Source organism: Pleurodeles waltl, chromosome 5, assembly GCF_031143425.1.
Source record: "Pleurodeles waltl isolate 20211129_DDA chromosome 5, aPleWal1.hap1.20221129, whole genome shotgun sequence".
NCBI classification, from domain to species: domain Eukaryota; kingdom Metazoa; phylum Chordata; class Amphibia; order Caudata; family Salamandridae; genus Pleurodeles; species Pleurodeles waltl.
The window spans coordinates 1,282,554,132-1,282,579,344 of NC_090444.1; positions in this window are offsets into that span (position 1 = coordinate 1,282,554,132).

Below are 25,213 nucleotides of genomic sequence, written 5' to 3' on the forward strand. Positions count from 1 at the left end.
GCTTCGCCACTCAGACTGGGAATGGGAGCCTGGACGTGTTCTCTACCCAGCTGTGCTACACAGCTGGGTAGAGAACATGCAAAGTGTGCATGTTTTTTTGACTGGCCCAACACGGGGGCACATAGCCCTCCTCCGGTCCCCTCCCTCCAGCTCTACCCCGCCCCACAAGGAAAAATAAAGTGATAATAATGTAGTGTACATTATTATCATTTTCTTTTTGGTAAATCTAGTGGGGTGGCGCTCCTCCGCCTTAGCAGGGAAGCCACCCCTAACTGGCATACTGCCAATGTGAGGTGTGGCGTTCAACAACCCACTGGTGGTGAGGAACTTACGTGAGGGCATTCACACTGTCTGAAGTGACCAATATTCCAAGATATAAGCCAGCATCTCCCACTCTATTACTGAGTATTCCTCAGCTGGGGAGTAGGAGTGCGAAGTAGAGACAATAGTATCTCAGCTTCCACCTATTTTAATTTGAGATTAAACAATACCCACACCTCTAATATTGGTGCAAGTAGTGGTGATGCTTCTGGCATCAGAGTTCAAACATCGTAAGGTAGTGGTTTTACAAATGTCTTTTTTCACTTCTAACGCTCCTTACAATTGGCCCTTCAATTAAAATTTATTTGTGTTCTTGGGTAACTGTCTAATGTTGTGGGCCTTACTGACAAAATTGTGTACTAATTTAGAGTAAAACGCTCCTTACAATTGGCCCTTCAATTCAAATTTATTTGTGTTCTTGGGTAACTGTCTAATGTTGTGGGCCTTACTGACAAAATTGTGTACTAATTTAGAGTAGAACTATGCCAAACCTGAAAATTATCTCACATCCTCCTCACACAATCGTGATGGTGTGCTTTGACTGACTCTACTAGCTCCTTTTTTGGTGAAATGCCCCTACAACATGCTTCATGCTCTAAGTATGTAACAGAATGAACAGCAAATAACCAAAATGTTATTTTGAAAAAACACAACATGTTCCATGTCCTTGATGATTTTCTAAACTCGCCCTGGAAAGAAAGAAGCCACAAAGTCTGAGCAAAAGGGCATGAACACAAGTTGGTAACTCCCAAAAGGTACAATGAAAGTTGTTAACACATTTGCCATTTGAATGAAGGGGCTCCTTATGATAGACTGAAGTTAAATCTAATACGGAAAACCACCACACTCCCTAAGTCATGGCCAGTAGCTCGCCGATTGGTGATATTAGAAATTAGTCTACAAGGATGTTACTAGATGTCTCATAAATTAATACGCAATCTAATTTACAGTTCACCTGTCTGGACACTACCCAGTTAGCTATCCAGTGTGTTTCCTTGACTGTCTCAAAAAAACCTGCCATTTGTGATTTTTTTCATGCAACTTCCTCACTCAGCCTGGAGGGAATATTCTTCACTTTACGGGAATCTGCAATCAAACCGTCTTCACAAATTTTTCTGTGTGAGAATCACTTTAGCTCTCTTATTTCATGAGAGATTACACTGTGAAACTCATTTTGTATGCTGCAGCTAAAATCATTCCACTCATTCAAAAGCAAAACTTTCTCCTGATCTGGGCACCCATTCTGTGGGATGACAGGTGCTGAAGCAGATATGTTAGTTGGAAAGTAATAATGAATGTTTATATGTTTTGATGATTAACAAAAAAATGATAGAAAAAGTAAACATAGACAAATGAATGTGCACATTGGACAATGTGCCTACGAAGAGTGGCCACCAAAATGCACAAGTTGAACTAAAAAAAAAAAGATTAAAAATATGTGAAATGTTGAAAATGTGTAATAATAATGTAGTACTATGTCATATTAATATGTATAAAATATATTTTGCATTATATTGTAGAGCTAACTTAGCCAAAGTTGTGGCCTAGTATTGCCAGGCCTCATGCAGCAGCAGAATAATCATGCAATGTAGATAAGGCAATGTGCCGAACTGACCCTGAACTACTCGTTGTTAATAAAGACTGCTTAGCTAAAACTTTCCGCAATGTACCAACGGACAGGAGATGAGGGAATCAAACTTGCAACATATACTGTGTAGAGCAGTCGAGATGTACTTTCCCTGGACTCGAACAATAGAGACACTGACTGGAGAAGAAGATGCAACATTTTTGATACCTAATGAGCCGGATGATGAGGACATCGTACCATGAACCAATCGACAACCTGAGAGCGGCAAAATATTAGAAATCATAGATTTGTAAAATAAAAATGATTGGGTAGGGGAATAACTGGTGATCAACTGACCAATTAGGAATTAGGGGATGGACTGAGCAACTCTAATATAATGTTGTGACAAAGGGGGAAAACTTCAGATCTAGATGCAGATGAGGAACTGTTGGGACACATTAGAGGCAGATGATCGGGGAGAGACCTTTGCCGTAATTAATGCGAGATTCTGTCATTGGGCTCATACTCTTGAGAGCCTGATACACTGCTGATCGATTGATGACCTGAAGATGAAGACTGACTTTGTTGCTGATCCATTCCGTGGATAGGTAGCTATGACAATGTGACTGATAAACTTTTGTGACTTTCTTTCTAGGTTCCTACTGCGTTGTCTAAAAGTTTTTCTCTTAGCTAGATGTTTTTCCAAATTCATGTTCCAAATTGTTTTTGCATGAAGTCCCACAAGCTAATGCTAATCTGGGTTAGGTAAGGATCCTATGGGTGACGTTGACAGTGACAAATGATTGACAAACTGGTTGCTGAACTCTGCTATTAATGTTGATATATTCATCTTTGTTGGCTTATGCTGAAGCATTAGAACGTATGTTATCTCAGGTTCTGATTAGATTACGTTATTGGTGGTCTCTAATGAACTAATTTTGAGCTGATTGAATAAAGTTTGAATTAACCATATGGATTAGTATTGTAAGGAAATCAAAATTGTTAAACGTATATTTAGTTGTGGTTTTTCATGAAATGTCAACATTATTGACTAATGATTAATATTTCTCTTAGTGGCTATTGATTTGTATATTGATGAACATTGGTTACTACATGACTAGGATACTCCATGCGAATCAAAAGGTTCATCGGCCTATACGAGTCCCCTTGTAAGTTTAGGACCAGGCGCGCTAGCACAAGCGGTGAGCAATCAGAGCCAGCTGCCTGAATCTGTCAGGCTATTGCTGCTCTCCAGGCCAGGTGTGGCCCCTGCAGACTGATCCTTGGTTCCCTGCTGTGAAGCAGCTGCTTCAGAACTGCCTCTCCTCATCCTCCACTGCTGTCTTTTTCATCTCCTCTAGCCCTCCTATCCTCCCCACCGCTCTATCCCCCATCCCTTCCCTCTTCTTGGCTTCCCTCCTGCCTCCCCACCAATGTTCCCTCTAATTTATTTCCACTGTGTGCGGCAGTGTAAGGTCTCTGTGTGCTGCAACCAAGGGCATGTGCAGCAAGAAACTGACCATTTACGCGAGTGCAGCACGCAACTACCAAGATCAGTGGCATTTGCCACTTTATTCTTTTGTTTTACAATTAAAGCAAAAAAGGAAAATCTTTACAAACACTGGTCTATGTAATAGGTCTTTGAAAACAGTAGAGAGTTAAAGTTGACAAGTTCTGGCGTGCTGCTTCCCAGGCACAGGATGGTGCTGAGTACCCATTGTTTGATTTATCTGAAGTATTTCTGCATGACGCGCCTAGCACTTGTTCTTACTGATTTGTAGATTTGTTAGGTACACGTTGCAAGTTGAACTGTAAATGCACATCTTTAAAGTAGTTATCGGCCAGCTGCGGGTACTTCTTCAGTTTGCTGTAAATCATGTTACCTGGGCAATGCTGCTGTGACGCAGCATGGTCCTGAGAACTTTATTCTGCCCACACAATATTTTTAGCTTCTATATTCTATCAGACAACCGTAGCAGAGGAAACTCATTGGGAATATGATGCAGAGCAAGACCATGTATTAATGCAGATAATGTAAGATGCAATGCACAAGCTAGATGACGGTCTAAGAGACCAAGAGCCAAATTGCATAGGGGAATTCTTTCTGCACCCATTGTAATTCATAGTGGTGTGCCAGGTTACTGAAATTTTGCATTACAACAGTGGTTGCGGATCATCTGTAGAGTGCCTGGCTCGCTTCACCTGATGCTGTGTCAAGCTTAGCTGCGGGTTGGTGTGCCACTGAAGGATGTTCTGCCAATACCCACTTAAGCGGATACGTTCCCTCCCTTCACTAATCATAATGGGAGTCAACCGTCAATACACTGGTGCGGTGTTCATTGTTGTAAAGATCGATGCTGTTTATGTCTCCTCCTTGCAATCCCATCTTAGTGTTCACAGGAAATTCAGACTTTCTACTGGGTAGTGCAATCTGTGATTGCATTCACTGGGGAGGTCTCTGGGGTCAAATGAAAAATTTAGAGAACCTCCTTGGCACATATTTTTGACATCCAGCACTTATTTTTCTGCATCAGGCCATTAATGCGAGCAAGAGACATGTATGAGAAAGACGGAGCAAAGAGAAATGGAAAAGCGTGACAAAGGGAGAAAGCAGAAAGCTGCAAGAATGAGCCAAAGGGGCGGGGAGGGGTTCTAAATGGATTAAAGAGGCTCAAGATGGCTTATGCTGCATCAGCATTCAGTGCTCGTACATTTGTTTGCAGAAGCTTGTAGTTTCAGAGGAGAGCTTTTGACACCATTTATATTTACAAATTAACTACTGCTCTTTGGTGGTGGTAATGCCATAATACATGCATTGTTCCTCCATCAAGTGCTTTCCTGAAATAGGTTCATGCTCTGGGCTGATGAATATTCCCTGATTTGTGCTAATGCTTCCAATTATAACTTAGGAACCTTACTTCTTGCATACTTAGACTCTACCTGTGCATTCACTATTACAATCAAACCTTTTGATCAGAAGATTCCTTGGAAGGAACATTTCTTGAATCAGGTAGAAGTTGTAGGAGGCTGGCCTGGCTTGTAGTGGGTACCAGAGGTACTCACACCTTGTGCCAGGTCCAGTTATCCCTTATTAGTGTAGAAGAGGTGTTTCTAACAGCTTAGGCTGATAGAAGGTAGCTATGGCAAAGCAGCTTAGGCTGAACTCGGAGACATGTAAAGCTCCTACTATACCCCTGGTGTCATATGCACAATATCATAAGAAAACACAATACACAGAAGTACTAAAAATAAAGGTACTTTATTTTTATGACAATATGCCAAAAGTATCTCAGTGAGTACCCTCAGTATGAGGATAATATATATACACAAAATATATGTACACAAACCAAACTTAGGTGAGTAATAGCAAGAAAAGTAATGCAAGCAGTGTAGAATTACAGTAGATTGCAATAGGAGCACATAGGTATAGGGGCAACACAAACCATACACTCCAGAAGTGGAATGCGAACCACGAATGGACCACAAACCTATGTGAGCTTGTAGAGGGGCGCTGGGACTGTAAGAAAACAGTGAGGGTTAGAAAAATAGCCCACCCCAAGACCCTGAAAGGTAGGTGTAAAGTGCACCTACTACCCCCAGAGAGCATAGAAGTCGTGATAGGGGGATTCTGCAGGAAGAACAAACACCAGCAATGCAACAACAGTGGATTTCCGGACCTGAGTACCTGTAAGACAAGGGGCCCAAGTCCAATAGTCGCGACAGTGTCGAGAGTGGGCAGGAGCCCAGGAAATGCTTGCTTAGGGTGCAATGAAGCTGCCACCGGTTGGAAGAAGCTTGGAGTTCTGCAAGAAAGAAGAGAGCTAGGAACTTCTCCTTTGGAAGACGGATGTCCCACGTCGCAATGAAGCTTGCAGAGGTGTTCCCACGCAGAAAGACCGCAAACAAGCCTTGCTAGCTGCAAGGGTCGTGGTAGAGGTTTTTGGGTGTTGCTATGGCCCAGGAGGGACCAGGATGTCGCCACTTGGAGGAGGAGACTGAGGGGGCACCCAGCAACTCAGGGAGCCCTCACAGAAGCAGGCAGCACCCGCAGAATACCTGAACAGGCACTTGGAAGAAGAGTGAACCGAAGTCCACGCAAAGTCACAAAAGGGAGTCCCACAACGCCGGAGGACAACTCAGAAGGTTGTGCACTGCACGAAGGAGTGTCGGGACCCAGGCTTGGCTGTGCATGAAGGAAATCCTGGAAGAGTGCACAGGAGCCGGAGCAGCTGTAAATCATGCAGTACCCAGCAATACTGTCTATCGTGGGGAGGCAAGGACTTACCTCCACCAAACTTGGACTGAAGAGTCACTGGACTGTGGGAGTCACTTGGACAGAGTTGCTGAGTTCCAGGGACCACGCACGTCGGGTTGAGAGGGGACCCAGAGGACCAGTGATGCAGTCTTTTGGTGCCTGCGTTAGCAGGGGGAAGATTCCGTCGACCCACAGGAGATTTCTTCAGAGCTCCTGGTGCAGGGAGGAGGCAGGCTACCCCCAGAGCATGCACCACCTGGAAACAGTCAAGAAAGCCGGCAGGATGAGGCGATACAAGGTTGCTAGTAATCATCTTGCTACTTTGTTGCGGTTTTGCAGGCGTCCTGAGCAGTCAGCAGTCGATCCTTTGGCAGAAGGTGAAGAGGGAGATGCAGAGGAACTCTGATGAGCTCTTGCATTCGTTATCTAAAGAATTCCCCAAAGCAGAGACCCTAAATAGCCAGAAAAGGAGGTTTGGCTACCAAGGAAGGAGGATTGGCTACCAAGAGAGGTAAGAGCCTCTGATGTCATCTGCTGGCAATGGCCACTCAGAGCAGTCCTGTGTGCCACAAACACCTCTGTTTCCAAGATGGCAGAGGTCTGGGACACACTGGAGGAGCTCTGGGCACCTCCCCTGGGAGGTGCAGGTCAGGGGAGGGGTCACTCCCCTTTCCTTTGTCCAATTTCGCGCCAGAGCAGGGCTGGGGGAGCCCTAAACCGGTGTAGACTGGCTTATGCAGAGATGGGCACCATCTGTGCCCATCAAAGCATTTCCAGAGGCTGGGGGAGGCTACTCCTCCCCAGCCCTGACACCTATTTCTCTCAGAGGAAATCCTTTGTTCTGCCTTCCTGGGCCAGGGCTGCCTGGACCCCAGGAGGGCAGAAACCTGTCTGAGGGGTTGGCAGCAGCAGCTGCTGCAGTGGAGACCCCGGAAAGGCAGTTTGGCAGTACCCGGGTACTATGCTAGAGACCCGGGGATCATGGAATTGTCTCCCCAATGCCAGAATGGCATTGGGGAGACAATTCCATGATCTTAGACATGTTACATGGCCATGTTCGGAGTTACCATTCTGATGCTGTACATAGGTAGTGACCTATGTACAGTGCACGCATGTAATGGTGTCCCCGCACTCACAAAGTCTGGGGAATTTGCCCTGAACGATGTGGGGGCACCTTGGCTAGTGCCAGGGTGCCCACACACTAAGTAACTTAGCACCCAACCTTCACCAGGTGAAGGTTAGACATATAGGTGACTTATAAGTTACTTAAGTGCAGTGGTAAATGGCTGTGAAATAACGTGGACGTTATTTCACGCAGGCTGCAGAGGCAGGCCTGTGTAAGAATTGTCAGAACTCCCTATGGGTGGCAAAAGAAATGCTGCAGCCCATAGGGATCTCCTGGAACCCCAATACCCTGGGTACCTCAGTACCATATACTAGGGAATTATGTGGGTGTACCAGTATGCCAATGTGAATTGGTAAATTTAGTCACTAGCCTGTTAGTGGCAAATTTGGAAAGCAGAGAGAGCATAACCACTGAGGTCCTTGTTAGCAGAGCCTCAGTGAGACAGTTAGGCATCACACAGGGAACACATACAGGGCACATACTTACGAGCACTGGGGCCCTGCCTGGCAGGGTCCCAGTGACACATAGACTAAAACAACATATATACGGTGAAAATATGGGGGTAACATGCCAGGCAAGATGGTACTTTCCTACAGAAGTTTATTCATACACTGGAATAGAGTGCCTGCTTTGGAGAATACATTTGCATATGTTAATCTACAGTGTGCTGAATGTGTGAGTTATAAACCAGACTGACAGGGTGTAATGGTCCATGACGTGTGAGGGGGATTAATAAAAGAGGCCAGAAATGTTCTCACCTGGCCAGTAACTGCATTGAAGGGGTAAGAGATTTAATGTGCGCAGAGCCTATGCCAAACCCTACTCACAATGTGCCACACCACAAGGACCTGTAGGGTGCTGCTACAAAAACTGAAGTGACACAGATCAGGAGACCAAAAGAGATGGGTAGGACGACCCCAGCCCTTACAATGAAGTGCAGTGGTTGACAATGGCAAAAAAGTAATCGGAAGAGTGGTAAGAGCAGTGTCTCACCTGTGCTTCTGGAAGTGGTCCAGGATTCTTCTAAATATTACACCTGGTGACTACAGGTTGTCCTCTGTATCCAGACGCTCCATACCCCAAGCACATCAGATTAGTGAGGACTGGGATGTTGTCATTTTAATCAGCTACTCATTTGCTTTGCTTGGCATCTCCATGGTGATGTTCTGAGACTGGGGACACTCTTTGACAAATGGAAATAATATAATTAGCATGACATTCTACGGGTGGTAGTTATACCATTGTCAGCTATCTATAGACCTGGTAGGATCTTGAACCTCCACCATCATTGTAAATCGTAATGCATCATAGCTACAATATGAACAGCACTGTCTGAACTGCCAGGCCAAGTCCTCTGAACCTAAAACTGAATCGGCCGTCCAGCATTTCAATAGAGCCGCAGAACACCTCCCTCCCCAGTGCCTTGGGACCCGAACGGTGATTAGCCACGCTTTAGAAGAACCCTGTTTGATTGATTGATTGAACCTGAACACAAGCAGCCCAAAACCACACAAACAACCTAAAATCATTTATGTCCTGATACGGAGCATCATTTGGGTGTAGCTTGGTTCCAGTGGCATAGTGAGCACAGGGCCCATGTCTGAGTTTGCTAGTAGCACTTAGGGCATTGTACTGAAAAATACAATAAAAGTGATGGGTGCAATTTCTAAATTAATCTTAGTAACTGGTAATTACTTGACGTTGCGTCCTAGTCTGTTGTTATTGTCCACACTATGCCACCTCCGTTTGGACCTAGCTAAATCAGACCTCCAGAAATCTACTCACCCACTCACTATAACAAGTCAGATTTTATCAGGGCAAGCTAATTTTATGGTCTACTGCCCGTTCTGGCGAGCAGACAAAGAACATGTGTTCTATTCATTCAGAAAGTGAATGAGCAATTAAGATGTCTTGTTTTTATCTTGTCACTTTTTCAGAGGTCAAAAGTCAGTTTATGTCTTCTTATAATTACTTTTCTTTCTAAGCAAAGTTAGAGGATTTTGTAAAGTGAACTGTCTGACACTGGTACTGTACAAAAACTGAAATGGAAGGCTGTAGGATGTCAGATTTCTAACATACAACATTTAAATAGCTAAATGAACTGGGCAAACATTTCAAAATAAATTTCACTGGTCATGAAAACACATTTTATGTAATTCTATGTGATGTGATGAAGAACAAGATTTTAATAGGATGAAAACAATTCAGAACACTTTGCTTGGAGATGTGCAAATAACAAGTATTTTTGCTGAACCCCAATTTCCACACATTATTATTTATACGCTATATAGTTTTATCAATATAACTGCTTGCTAGTGGGAAGGTTTGTGGCCATTTCATTAGTGACGTGCTGTCTGTAAATGACGGAAACTCCACCACATCATGCTTTAGTAATATATTTATTAAAAGTGAGTTTTTAAACAGGGAAATATTAATGCCCCTGCCCTGATGGCAATGCTATAAGAGAACTAAGAGGCAAGTCATGGGTCATGTGTATTCTTTATGAGAGCTAGATTCTTATTATACTTGGAGCAAACATTTAGTCCAATGGTTCCCAACCTTTTGACTTCTGTGGTACCCCACTTAGTCATTACTGGAAGTCAGGGCCCCCCCTCTCACTGTGTCATTACTGGAAGCCAGGAACCCTGGCTTAAACATTGTTGATGATTTGAACCGCAAAACAAAAAATACAGAAACAAGCATTCATCAAACACATACGCAAATTATATCACATTTTATTTAATTTTATTTATTTTATTTTGCAAACAAATATATATGTATATATATGCTGATCCTATGCTTAAAAACTTTGCTAGATAAACAGACATTTAAGGTGAGCAGATTTAGAGTGTTGCTGGTGTTGTAGAGTGCTCCTTATTGGAGCTGCTCTCCACCTAAATTTGGGAACTACCCAGAGTTCTTGCTTGTATTTTGCATATATATATATATATATATATATGTGTATATATATATATATATATAATTGTAAAAGGAAGTTTGGAGCTTTTCTAAATTATTTTGAAGCCGCATATCATCCATACTATATTCTGTTTGATGTACCTGTACTGCTTCCACGAATCAATCTGAGAATACACATTTAACTTTAAGCCTCCACTTTCCCTGACATTTACAGTACATTTTAACATTTTGAATTGTACACTTAGTGACTTAATTTATATATACTTTATTAATCTGATAATATTATAAAATTGTCTAAGCAGTTATGGACTCCCTGGGAAGGCTTTGTGGACCTTGATTGGGAACCACTGATTTACTGTAGTAAATCAAACAAAGGAGTTTTTTTGTTCTGCAGAAAGGCTGAACTCACATATTTCACACGTTTTTTTCATTATCACATATTATGTGATAATGAAAGAAGGCAGCTCTGTGAAATAAAATATTTGCCTACAATCACTAAATTTGAGACCAGATTATGAGTCAAGAACATTACAATTAGGTCGAATAGATCATTCAAGTTACTAGACCTAGGAAGACTCTATACAGTGCACTTATGGCATTGTTAATTTCACTATCAAATGTAGCTAGTCAAGCACAGATCTGGCTGGACTTTTGATCTGGGCCTTGCTGCAGTGCTGTAAAAGCTACTTGCTCAAAGTAAATGTTCATAATTTAACAGCCCCAAGCAATAACTTGAAGATTTTGATATGGAGCATAATTGAGTCCAAGAGGGATCCCCAGCTGCAGTAACTATGGTCTAATGAACACTTCTTTTTTATGATGTTGTGTTTTACTATGCACATACAGCAGTCTACAACCACCAGGAGGCTAGGACAATATAGACATTTAATAAGAAAAAGGGAAAAACAAACATAACTGCCCCAAGGGTTTCCTTAAAGTAGAATATTTGCTTTAGTCTCATGCCTTGATTCTCTTGATGTACATATTCCCTTGTATATTTTCTCCTTTGAGTTTCCTTCTGCCCTATGGTTGTACTCTCTTATCATGGTAAAGAGACCTGAAAGGACTGTGAAGAGCATGGCCATCACCTAACTAAATTTGAGACCAGATTATGAGTCAAGTACATTACAATTAGGTCGAATAGATCATTCAAGTTACTAGACCTAGGAAGACTCTATACAGTGCACTTATGGCATTGTTAATTTCACCATCAAATGTAGCTAATCAAGCACAGATCTGGCTGGACTTTTGATCTGGGCCTTGCTGCAGTGCTGTAAAAGCTACTTGCTCAAAGTAAATGTTCATAATTTAACAGCCCCAAGCAATACTTGAAGATTTTGATATGGAGCATAATTGAGTCCAAGAGGGATCCCCAGCTGCAGTAACTATGGTCTAATGAACACTTCTTTTTTATGATGTTGTGTTTTACTATGCACATACAGCAGTCTGCAACCACCAGGAGGCTAGGACAATATAGACATTTAATAAGAAAAAGGGAAAAACAAACATAACTGCCCCAAGGGTTTCCTTAATGTAGAATATTTGCTTTAGTCTCATGCCTTGATTCTCTTGATGTACATCTTCCCTTGTATATTTTCTCCTTTGAGTTTCCTTCTGCCCTATGGTTGTACTCTCTTATCATGGTAAAGAGACTTGAAAGGACTGTGAAGAGCATGGCCATCACCCTTAAAATCCCATATTACTCTCTACTGAATAAGGGAAATTATAATGAAACATGTCTAGAGGATAAAAAGCACTGGCTGTACCAACCATGGTGAAAAGCAAAGACTTTTAATTGAAGTGTTATCATGCACTGTATTTTTCATAATGCATTTAAGTGAACTGGGTGCTGAGATGTCAGGCAGTGTGCTCGCTTTCTTATTTGTTTGATCTTACAAAATTACACATGCAGCCAGGTGAAGAGGTGATTAATCAGGATTATTTCAAGGAATGGTTGGAAACACTGGCCCTCATTCTGACCCTGGCGGTCGGTGATAAAGCGGCGGCCAACCCGCCAACAGGCCGGCGGTCCAAAATATGCAATTCTGACCCTGGCGGGAAGCGCCAACACAGCCCGCCGCATTAACACTCCGCCCGCCACGGCGGAACAAACAAACAGCGCGGCGGTCCCCGCCAACAGCCAGGCGGCAGACAATGTACCGCCCACCCTATCACGACCCACCAATCCGCCACCTTTTCCGGGGCGGGAGCACCGCCGATAAAAACACGGCGGAAACAGACTATGAACGGGAAAACGCTCACCTCCACATACTCCACGCGAGATTCCGGCAGTATGGAACCCGAGTTGCAGGTCATCCCCGCACTCCTATACCTGCTCCTGTACCAGGAGCACGCCCGGCGGCGCGGAAGACATCGGTGAGTACTGCACCTACGACACAGGGGAGGGAAAAGATTACCGGCACACACCCACCCACCCACACCCACTACAACACACACATCAATGCATTCCCACAGATCACTGTCACAACCCACAAACCCCCCCCTCCGAAATAATGCAAAGACCAAAAGAAGAGATCTTAAACGGGCAGATATATTGAAAAATGGACAGCAGTAATCCCAATAAATAAATAAACTATGTACAAAATATATACAGCTACTAAATGTAGTCCAACCACTGTCCGTGGACCACAGAGGTCCTGAGCAAAGGGGCAAGGCCCAGTCCCACGACAAGAACTCCACGGAGAGAACACTGCAGGGGCATCAGAAAGAAAAAAGGACAGGCACCTCAGGGGGAAGGGAAGGGGGGGCACCTCAGCCACTTGAGTACACGACGCCAGATCCACGAGGGTACTCCATGACCACTGGCCCATCTTGGGGAGAGCAAAGCCACAGTCCATACAGTCCATACAGTGGGTGGCCTGGCCACTGGGCCATCCTGGGGAGAGCAAAGCCACAGTCCAAACAGTCCATACAGTGGGTGGCCTGCCCACTGGGCCATCCTGGGGAGAGCAAAGCCACAGTCCAAACAGTCCATACAGTGGGTGGCCTGCCCACTGGGCCATCCTGGGGAGTGCAAAGCCACAGTCCATACAGTCCATACAGTGGGTGGCCTGCCCACTGGGCCATCCTGGGGAGAGCAAAGCCACAGTCCAAACAGTCCATACAGTGGGTGGCCTGCCCACTGGGCCATCCTGGGGAGAGCAAAGCCACAGTCCAAACAGTCCATACAGTGGGTGGCCTGCCCACTGGGCCATCCTGGGGAGAGCAAAGCCACAGTCCAAACAGTCCATACAGTGGGTGGCCTGCCCACTGGGCCATCCTGGGGAGAGCAAAGCCACAGTCCAAACAGTCCATACAGTGGGTGGCCTGCCCACTGGGCCATCCTGGGGAGAGCAAAGCCACAGTCCATACAGTCAATACAGTGGGTGGCCTGCCCACTGGGCCATCCTGGGGAGTGCAAAGCCACAGTCCAAACAGTCCATAACAGACTCCACTGCCACTGGAGGAGGCATGTTGGCCAGAGGACATCCTGCAGCCCTGCCCGAGACAGATCCTGCCCTGCCACGTCTGCCAAAGGGCCAGCGGTTCCTGCCTGGAAGGGCCCAGTTCAGCGGTTCTTGCCTTGAAGGGCCCAGTTCAGCGGTTCTTGCCTTGAAGGGCCCAGTTCAGCGGTTCTTGAGACGGCGGTCCCCAGCGGAGCGGTGCTGGAGACGGCGGGGCCCAGTTCAGCGGTTCTTGCCTTGAAGGGCCCAGTTCAGCGGTTCTTGCCTTGAAGGGCCCAGTTCAGCGGTTCTTGCCTTGAAGGGCCCAGTTCAGCGGTTCTTGCCTTGAAGGGCCCAGTTCAGCGGTTCTTGCCTTGAAGGGCCCAGTTCAGCGGTTCTTGAGACGGCGGTCCCCAGCGGAGCGGTGCTGGAGACGGCGGGGCCCAGTTCAGCGGTTCTTGCCTTGAAGGGCCCAGTTCAGCGGTTCTTGCCTTGAAGGGCCCAGTTCAGCGGTTCTTGAGACGGCGGTCCCCAGCGGAGCGGTGCTGGAGACAGCGGGGCCCAGTTCAGCGGTTCTTGCCTTGAAGGGCCCAGTTCAGCGGTTCTTGAGACGGCGGTCCCCAGCGGAGCGGTGCTGGAGACGGCGGGGCCCAGTTCAGCGGTTCTTGCCTTGAAGGGCCCAGTTCAGCGGTTCTTGAGACGGCGGTCCCCAGCGGAGCGGTGCTGGAGACGGCGGACATTCTATGGCCAACTGCTCATTGCCTGGTGGTGCCCTCCTGGGCAGCGGGGATGGTGCTCCTTCAATGCCCACCTGGGCTGTGGGTGGTGGGGCCCTCCTGGCCAGCTGGGCTGGGTCCTCCCTGGGCAGCGGCTATGGGGGTGGTGGGCTCTCCCGGGGCAGCTGTGCCGGTTCCTCCCGGGGCAGCGGCTATGGGGGTTGCGGGCTCCTCCTGGGCAGCTGTGACGGGTCCTCCATGGGCAGCAGGCCTGCTGCCTGACTTCTCCGCCTTGCTGCCCTTGCCCTCCTTAGTCGGGAGTCTGTGGCCCTTTCCTCCCTTTGGAGCTGTGGCTGTTGACGGTGGCTGGCTAGTGTCCTGGGGGGATATCGAATCCGGGCTCCGGCGGCGGCCCTTCCGCCTTCTGCTCCTCTTCCCAGGGGGTGGGCTGGCTGTCCCCTTGCTGCTGGGCGAAGATCCAGACCTGCGGGCTGGTGGGCTCCAATACCCCTGCACCCTTGTCAAGGGGGCTGCAGGGCTGGTGGTGGCTGAGGTGCTCTTTTTACCCCGACGAGAAGGAGGGGGGGGCTCAGGGTCAGGAAAGAAGGTAGCAGTAGAGAGATAGATTTTCTTGGGACAATGGATAGTGGTAGGTACAGTGGGTATGGGAGTGGAGGGAGAGGATGTGGTTGTAGGCGAGACAAGTTTGCTGTCTTTGGGTGCAGGTGCAGGAGCGGGAGGCTGTCGTGAGGTGGATGGCTGTTGGGTGGGTGGGTGGCTGCGTTTGTGTGGTGTGGAAGAGGGGGTGACAGACACAGTGGGAGAGGACACAGGGGACGTGTAAATGGCAGTGGGGGTGGTGACTGCACGTGTGCGGACTGTAGTGGAGGGTATGCTGGTGATGGAAACACTGGCTGATGGTGAGGTGAATGAAGGTGTGAGTGTAGACGTCACAGGGAGGGAGGAGGGAGACGAGGAGGTGGGGGTCACAGAGGTGGTAGTGACTGTTGGCATGTCTGCATCGGAATGTTGCTTGTGTGAATGTCTGCGTGATCTGTGGTGCTTATGTTTGGATGAGCTGCTCTTGGGTGTTGAGGTGTGTGCAGGCTGGTCTGATGGTGTGGGTGGGACAGGCAGAGGAACAGGAGACTGGGAGGAGGGAGTTAGTAGAGGGAGGCAGGAGACAGGGACAATGGCTGCCGTCAGTGCTGAGGCCAGAGCCTGGAACGATCGCTGATGGGCAGCCTGACCCGAATGAATGCCCTCCAGGTACGCATTGCTGCGATGAACCTCCCTCTCCACCCCCTGGATGGCATTCAAAAGGGTAGTCTGCCCAACAATGAGCGTTCGGAGGAGGTCAATGACCTCCTCACTGAGGGCAGCGGGGGTAACAGGGGCAGGGCCTGAGGTGCCTGGGGCGAAGGAGATGCCCGGCTTCCTGGCAGAGCGGGCACGGGGCGAACGCTGAGGGGCTGCTGGGAGGGCAGAGATGGTGCGCTGGGTGGTGGCTGTACCTGTAATGGCGGGGGCACGGATGGTGCCACCCCCGCAAGGGAGCTCCCTTCCGAGGACGTGTCCGTGTCGCTGCAGGGTCCAGTCGTCCCCGTTGTGGAGCTCCCCTCGCCCTCCGTCTCACTGGTCCAGTCAGACTCTGTGGCATGGCCCTCCTGGGCCATGTGAGATGCAGCTCCCTCCTGCCCCGATGCCACTTCTCCTCCGCCTGATGATGCTGATGCACACAAGCACAGAAAGACAAACAAAAAGGGGGGGGGAGAGAGAAATAAAGAGATTTTGAGTACATGGATCACCGGTACAGTTAGCGGACATGACAGACACAGATGCCCCCTGCACTAAGTTGCGCACTTGGGGTCCGCTACGCATTCCGTGGAACATGCCCTACACGCCTAGAGTTGACAACTGCACCCATGGATGACACGGCCCAGGGATGGCTGTACTGACACACTACTAAGGGTGGTGGCTGGGGACACAGGGGCTTACGGGGGTGCCCAGCCTACAGATATCGCCCTGGCCTAGGGGGACCCCCAGCCCTCCTCCCCCACCCAGACACCTCCACTGCGCGACAACAGAGTAGATAATGCTTGTACTCACCCCCTTGTGTCTGCTGTGCTGCCCTCAAGCGCCCATCCAAATCAGGTTTGGCCACCGCCAGGATCCGGAACATCAGGGGGGTCAGTTGACGGCAGGCACCCCGCCTACGTTGGGAGGCCATCCCCAGCAGAGACTCGGCGGTCTTCTTGGTCCCGCGGCGGATGTCCTCCCACCTCTTGCGGCAGTGGGTGCCCCGTCGATGGTGGACCCCCAGGGTCCGGACTTCCTTGGCAATGGCACGCCAAATCCCGATCTTCTCATGGGCGCGGACCTATGTGACACGTACAGGGAGGGAGAAATACCACGTTCAAGTTTGTCTGCATTTTCGTTGCCAGTGGCCCAACGCCCCCCAACCCCGCCAGGCCCCCCGCCAGGCCCAACATGCACCCCATCCCCGCCAGGCCCCCCTCCAGGCCCCCCGCCAGGCCCAACATGCCCCCCATCCCCGCCAGGCCCCCCTCCAGGCCCCCCGCCAGGCCCAACATGCCCCCCATCCCCGCCAGGCACCCCGCCAGGCCCAACATGCCCCCCATCCCCGCCAGGCCCCCCGCCAGGCCCAACATGCCCCCCATCCCCGTCAGGCCCCCCGCCAGGCCCCCCGCCAGCCCCAACATGCCCCCCATCCCCGCCAGGCCCCCCGCCAGGCCCCCCCGCCAGCCCCAACATGCCCCCCATCCCCGCCAGGCCCCCCGCCAGGCCCCCAAGCCAGCCAGTGGCCCCAAATCCATATTGAATTAAACTCACTTGTTGGTCTGGAGGACCGTAGAGTAGCGCATACTGGGGGAGGACCCCATCCACAAGTTTCTCCAACTCCTCTCCAGTGAAGGCAGGGGCCCTTTCCCCAGTCGCAGCAGCCATTGTCCCTTCCAGACCGAGGTCACAGCAACACTTGCAGTATAGGTCCTCTCCTGTGAAAGTTCAAGTCGCAAGTGGATAAGTAGATAGAAAATGGCAGTCACGTCCGTGGCGGTGCGTACCGCGGTGGTGGGTACCGCCACCGCCGGCGCCCTTCGTCATTGGCTCCTGAAACCCATAGGCTTCAATGTTAACCAATGCGGCTTCGCGTCGCGGTCTTCGACCGCCGACCACCGCGGTGTGCCACGCCAGCGCATTGACCTCACATCCCATTGTCACACTTCACAGGTCAGGCAGCCGCCATTTCGAGGGTCCACATGGCTCAATTTCAACTGCGTCACACAGGCCTAGGCCTTGCATAGCCACTCAGACACGCCATTCACTGCATAGAGAATCGTTTACTGTGCAAGCTGTGAGTACGTACCTGTGGGTTGCTTGACTGTGTGCTCCATGTTGTCCTTCCTAGGCACCGTCCGCTGGGTTTGGCGAGGAGACGGATGAATCCTCGCGTGTACCGACCGCTGGTGGACCTGTCGACAATGGAAGAACGCCACATTATCCTGACCTACCGGCTTGACCGTGCCACTATACATGAACTGTGTGCCCAGCTGGAGCCCGACCTGATGTCCCCCATCCGCCAACCCACAGGGATTCCCCCTCTGGTGCAGGTCCTGTCAGTACTCCATTTCTTGGCAAGTGGGTCATTTCAGACAACAGTGGGAATTGCTTCTGGGATGTCTCAGCCCATGTTTTCGAAGGTGTTATCCAGAGTGTTGTCTGCCCTGATGAAATACGTGAGGAGCTACATCATTTTCCCTGAGGTGGGCGAATTGGCTACAGTGAAGGGTGATTTCTACACCCTTGGACATATTCCCAACGTCATTGGTGCCATTGATGGGACCCATGTGGCTTTGGTTCCCCCAAGAGACAGGGAGCAGGTGTACAGGAACAGAAAAAGTTACCATTCCATGAACATCCAGGTGGTGTGTTTGGCTGACCAGTACATCTCGCATGTAAATGCCAAATTCCCAGGGTCAGTGCATGACGCCTACATCCTGAGGAATAGCAGCATCCCTTACGTGATGGAACAGCTAGAGAGACACCGTGTATGGCTATTGGGGGACTCTGGGTACCCCAACCTGTCGTGGCTACTGACCCCAGTAAGGAATCCCCGGACCAGGGCAGAGGAACGGTACAATGAGGCCCATGGGCGTACTAGGAGGGTGATCGAACGCACCTTTGGCCTCCTAAAGGCCAGGTTTAGGTGCCTGCATATGACAGGTGGATCCCTAATGTACTCACCTAAGAAGGTGTGTCACATCATTGTGGCCTGCTGCATGCTTCACAACCTGGCTTTGCGCCGCCAGGTGCCTTTCCTGCAGGAGGATGGTCGAGACGGTGGTGTTGTGGCAGCTGTGGAACCTGTGGAGAGTGACGAGGAGGAAGACGACGGGGCTGAAACAGACAACAGGGACAGAACCATTGAACAGTACTTCCAATAGGACACAGGTAACAATTCAAACATAATTTAGTAAATGTGAACTACTCTCCTGCATCTCTGCTGCCTGTCTATTTGCCCCAGTGTATGATGACTGAGTTGTGGCTTTTCCCTCCCTATTTCAGATCTGGGGTCCCCACTACGAGTCCTGTGCTTCGTTTCCCCATGGACTACAGCTTTGTGGCAGCTGTTTGTTGACTTCACTATGTACAAGGACATATTTGCACTGTCATGTCAATTACAATATTTTGAAATCACAGCCAGACTCCAGATAGTTTTGTGCAAAATAGGTGTTTATTTCAGTGCTCAAAATGGGATGGGTGGTTTCAAGTGGGTGGGGGCTATGGTGAAGGAATGTCTATGGCAGAGTCCAGAGTAACAGTCACACAGGTGCATTGTCCAGAGGCCTGTGGAGAGATGGAGCATGGGCAGTTCAAGGATGGACAGGGTGACAATGTGGGACAGTGGGATGACATCAGGTGGTATCCTTTGCTGGCGGGGGTCTTGACATCCTACTCTGTCTTCTTGCGAGATCTCAGGGCCCTCTTGCGGGGTGGTTCTTCTCCTGCAGGAGGTGGGGGTCTGGTGGGCTGCTGTTGTGCGGGGGCCTCCTGTCCACTAGCGCCGGTGGAGGTGGTTGGCTGTTCTTGGTCCAGGCTAGTGGCAGGGGCCCTTTGTTGTTGTTGAGTGTCCGTCCTGGTGTTGATGAGGTCCTGCAGCAGCCCTACCATGGTAACCAGGGTGGAGGTGAGGGCTCTGATGTCCTCCCTGTACCCCCGATAGTGTTCCTCCTGCAGTACCTGGATCTCCTGGAACCGGGCCAGTACCGTCGCCATCGTCTCCTGGGAGCGGTTGTATGCTCCCATGATGGTGGTGAGGGCCTCGTGGAGAGTGGGTTCCCTGGGCCCATCCCCCCCCTGTCGCACAGCTGCCCTCCGAGTTGCCCTGTTTCCCTGGGCCTCTGCCCCCTGGCCGGTGTGCCCACTACCACTGCCCCCAGGTCCCTGTTGTTGTTGGGGTGGTGGGTTATCCTGGGTGCCCTGTAGTGGTAGACACACCGCAGATTGACGCGCCCTGGAGACAGAGGCATGGGCCCGCTGGGTGGGAGCTGTGCTGGTGTTCCCAGAGGGGTTTGGGTCTGTAGTGGCCTGTGCCTGTGTGAGGGGAACCGACTGTCCAGAGGTCCCCGATGGTCCGGGCTGGTCATCAGTGTCCAGGTCGACAGAGCTGCTGTCATCGCTGACGGCCTCTTGGGTGGGGGGGGTGGAGAATTCTGGGCCCTCCGTGGCGGTGTGTTGACGGTCGGGTCCTGCAGGGGTATAGAGGTATGGTTATAGTTTCAATGTGTGGCATATGGGTGTATCTGTGGGTTCCCGTGTCCCCAAGTGCTGGCATTCGTGTGTGGGGGCTTTGGTGAGGGTGGCTTGTGGGGGGGATGTGTATATGCATTGGGCATGCTTTGGTGATGGGTGTCCATGCTTAGTGGACACATGCAGGCCTAGGTTTTGGGATGTGTGGGTTGTGATGGTGAGACATTGGCAGGGAATAGGTGTGCTGGGGGTGGGGGTGAGGATGGTGGTGGGGGTGAGGATGGTGGTGGGGGTGAGGGTGGGGGTGAGGATGGGGGTGGGGGTGAGGGTGGGGTTCGAGGATGGGGGTGAGGGTTGGGGTATGATTTGGCATGCAGGTGGGGGGGAAGCAGTAGTGAAGCTTCAACTTACCAGTATCCATTCCTCCGCCGACTCCTGCGAGGCCGTCAGGATGCAGGATGTTCAAGACTTCCTCCTCCCATGTTGTAAATTGTGGGGGTTGAGGTGGGGGTCCTCCGCCAGTCTTCTGCACGGCGATGTTGTGCCTGGATACCATGGAACGCACCTTCCCCCGTATGTCGTTCCATCGCTTCCTGATGTCTTCCCGATTTCTGGGGTGCTGTCCCACAGCGTTGACCCTGTCGACAATCCTCTGCCATAGCTCCGTCCTACGGGCAATGCTGGTGTATTGGACCTGTGTGCCGAAGAGCTGGGGCTCTACCCGAACGATTTCCTCCACCATGACCCTGAGTTCTTCGTCTGAGAAGCGGGGGTGTCTTTGGGGTGCCATGGAGTGGTGTGTATGATGTGTGGGGTGGAGTATGTGTAGTTAAGTGTGTTGAGTGTGGTGGTGTGTGTTGTTTTGTGTGTGGATATTGTGTGGGTGATGGTGTAGTGTGCCTCTGTGTGATGGTATTCTGTGATCGCTGATGTGTCTCTCAGTGCTTCTTTCAGAATTTTTGGTCGTAGGAGTTTGTGGGTGATGTGGGTGTGTGTTTTATATTGTATTGTGTGTGTGGGAGTGGTGTGTGTATGTGTATCAGGTGTGTGGAATTCAAATCGGCCAATGTTGCTGAGTTTTGTTCGTTTGTGTGTATTCTGACCGCGGCGGTGTGTACCGCCAATGGAAAACCGCGTTTGAAAGACCGCCGCGTGGATTCGTGGGTCGTAATGGCATGGGCGTATTTCTGTTGGCGTGACGGTGGAGGTTTGGTCACCTCCACTTTTCCGCCGACCGCTGGTCTGGCGGTCTGTTGTGGCTGTCGGATTTTCGGAGGTTTGGCTGCTGCGGGTCAGAATGACCGTGGCGGGTTACCGCGACCGCAGCGGAATTATGGAGGATTTCTGACCGGCGGTAGGCGCCTTTTACCGCCGAGGTCAGAATGACCACCACTGTCTCTGCACACCCTGGAGCCAGACTAAAATAAAGACATACTTGGAAGGGCTGCTGCTGTCTAGACTAAGTGCATACAGACAGAAGTGAGATGTATAAAGGCTTAAGCAACAGTAAGAAAAGCTAAAATCCAGGGGACAAAGGCCTGCCTAGTAGAAACATACCAAGAAATTCCTGGCTTACTGATTTATACATTGTTGGAGGTATATCAAAAGGCTTATGGATATGTACATTTGACTGAATCAATGTGGGAGCCAATGATGGTTTTGATAACTAAACTGAATGAAGATACCAAGAATATAACATCATAGAGTCCACTGGCCATGCCTAAAACTGATGTTAAATTGTTGAGAAAAATACTGCCAAATAGATTGGCACCAACTATACATATACAGTGTTTTTCTACTAATGTGGATTATGATGCTAATTAGTCTTGTTTTTGATAAATGGGAACTATATTTGTGATCAGACTGTCATTTACTATGCAGGGATTGCAACCACATACATCTTCTAAATAAGCACCTCGGGACTATCAAGCTATGAACATCACTGTGTATCATGTGCTGTATAGTGTGGTTTAAGAAAGGGATCCCTCTCAGGTTTTGATACCAACCAAGATGATCCAAATACCCTTTGTTGAAGTTGTATTTAGATGATCTTATAATTCCTGGTCCTTTTTCAGACTATTGGGTCAGAGGCGCTGCTAAACAAATTGTATATGGCCTGGATACCTGAATGCTGGGAACAACCAATAAGTGTTTACATCATTATAGTGATCATTACAGAGATAAAATTAGTAGTCCTGCCCATAAATAGTCCAAAAACCTTTAGGAAAAGGTTCTCTCATTTTAATAGTGATGACAGGGCAGACCCATCTGCATTCTATTAAGCTCAAAAAGCAGAAAAACTCCAGAAAAATCTGATTAGCAATCACAACTTTATATGCTTTGCAAAAATCATGGAAACACTTGCTGTGTATGGTTATGAGACCAGAAAAGAAAACATTAATGAGAAAAGCATCTGGGGCACCAAACATTGGCAAATTAAAAGTACAGTACATTTATTGAGAGCTTGCATTATAACAGGGGTTATGTTTTTAATCAAAGCCATTCAGCAGATGACTAGCATGGTGTTTGCTTCCCTTAAAGTTTTAAAACACCATCTATTCCAAAAGTCAATTGAACAAAGTTTCCAGATTGGCAGTAGAAGGAAACTATTTCTGATAATGAGTTAAACAACATGATTTAGAATGAGCCCTATAATTTAACTGTACTTAACCTATATGGAGTGGCGCTGTTGCCCTTGGACACTAATATATGTATGAACTGATGCCTTTCAAAAGCTTCTGGTCCCTTGAGGTATTACACATACACACCCATAACATTAACCACATGTAGAGTGGACAAATTATGCCTGTGGTGGCTAGCACATTACATTTTAACTGCTGTGAAGTAGCACTTATACAAAATGACTATTTTATTTACTTCATATTGGGTCTCTATCCAATGAAAAATAAACAATATGGGACCATAGTAATATAGACCATTATTAAAAAAGAACAGGCATACTTAGAACGGGAAGCCATTGAAAGAATAAGGCAATTAGAAAAATAATACAAACAACATTATGGGTAATTGATAATGCCTTCTAAACACTCTCAAAATGAGTGTACACCATCAGTACCATGTAATCTGCCCTTCATCATTTGAAAGAAGATGTATATCTTTATCACCATGGACAAGCTCAGATGTGCGAATTATCACAATTAAAATGGGCTGTACAAACATTGAATGTTGCCAATGTCAGCTCATAATGAGAGTGTTGTTTTGAATCCCTTTAATCTGACCTCAACCCAGAAAAGCTAGAAAGGAAGAAACATAACTATTTTAAGTACTGAAGAGATAGAAAGCGTCCTTTTTTCTGAGGAAGAAGGTTCACATGGCACGTGGCTTCTACATGAATGTTAGACCTCACAGCCTTAGGTTGGTCCTCCCACAGATGTTTTGCCTTCTTCCCTCCTATTTTGCTGAATTTGCTTTTGTTGCACTTTACCACGGCAAACCAGTGCTAAAGTGCTTGTGCTAACTCCCTAAAACATGGTAAACTTGCCTTGCAACTGGTTGGAAGAGTTAGTTTACTTATATGTCCTTTTAAAGGGGTATATCAAGGGCTGGCAAATTAAATGCTACTAGTGGACCTACTGCACTTATTGTGCCATTCATTTATGTAGCCCCTTAAAAATGCCCCAGGCCTGCCACTGCAGCCTGTTAGCAGTTTTAAACTGCCAGTTTGACCTGGTAAACCAAAACTCTTACCAGGCCTAAGCCTTCCATTTTATTATATTCAAGTAACCCCAAAGGTAGGGCCTGCAGAGCCTATAGGGCAGGGTGCATGGTATTTAAAAAAGTGGACGTGTTTTTAAGTTTTACATGTCCTGGAAGTGAAAAACTCACAAATTTGTTTTTCACTACGGAGGCCTACCTTCCAATAGGATAAGCTTGCACTACCTTATTACATTTAATAAATAATAACTTTTGCCTGGGAGTATGTAGAAATATCATGTTTGGTGTTTATGAAATTGCAATTTAAAATAAGATTTTAAGTTACAAATCTGAAAATGACACTTTTAGAAAGTTGGTGTTTTCTAGTCCTAACCATTTGGTGCCTGCAGCCTGTTTCCTGGGTCACATGACTAGGTGTGGTTGACAGCTGGTCTTTTTGTATTTCTCGCAGACAACCACACAATAGAGAGACTGCTGTTGGCAGGATGGGTCATCCAAGCAGGATTGAGGGGTGGAGCTGTGTACAGCCCTACATGCACTTCAAAGACTCTGCCTCAGGTCATACACAAAGAACTAGCAAATTGTGCCCAGATAGATTACCACAGGGAGGCAGGAAATTCCAGACACTTCTGTCGGGGAAAAACTCCAGAAATTTCATCCACTTCAAAGTAGGAACCAGGTATAAAAATAGGACCCTCAAACTCATACTTCAGTTCATTCTGTACCGAAAGATGTACTCTGAGGAGAGCCCTACTGCCTGTTATGGTAGGTATTCAGAGGACTGCCCTGCTGCACCAAGAGGGATGCATTGCTGCCTGATGCCTGCCCTGTGCCTCAGAGGACTACACTGTTGTTTGAGTCCTGCTTTGCTGCTTGAACCCAAAAACAGAAAAGGCTTTAATCATCTTGAACCCACAGCTCTGCCCAGCCTGAGTTAGTCCTCACCCTCCAAGTGGTGCCTCGCCATGGTGGACCCTTTGAATTGGTGCTAAAGGTTCCCAGATAGCCCAAATCCAAAATGTGGGACTTGGAAAAATATTCTGCAAAAAAGTGCTCTGAGAACTGAGAGGACACTGGGACCTACCTGCTTGCTGATTCACTCAAGGTGCATCACCGATAAGCCTTACTTCAAGAAGCTCCTGCTATGTTCTTCTCCCCAACAGCAAATCCTGTTCAGGGTGCCTTGCAAAAGAGGTACCTGGCCTCCTGGAGCCTTCATTGGCTACGGCCTGTAGCTTTGTTCCGCTGGAGATTTTCAACTTCCATAAAATGGACTAGGTCCAAACATTGACATCTTCACAGCGACTTCGTCCGGTGGCTCCCCGATGACGACACCTCCTCCTCGGACACCATGCATGCCTTGTCCTGCTGAACTTTGTCTTCTCAGATACTTTTCTTGAAAAACTCTTCTAGGTCCGA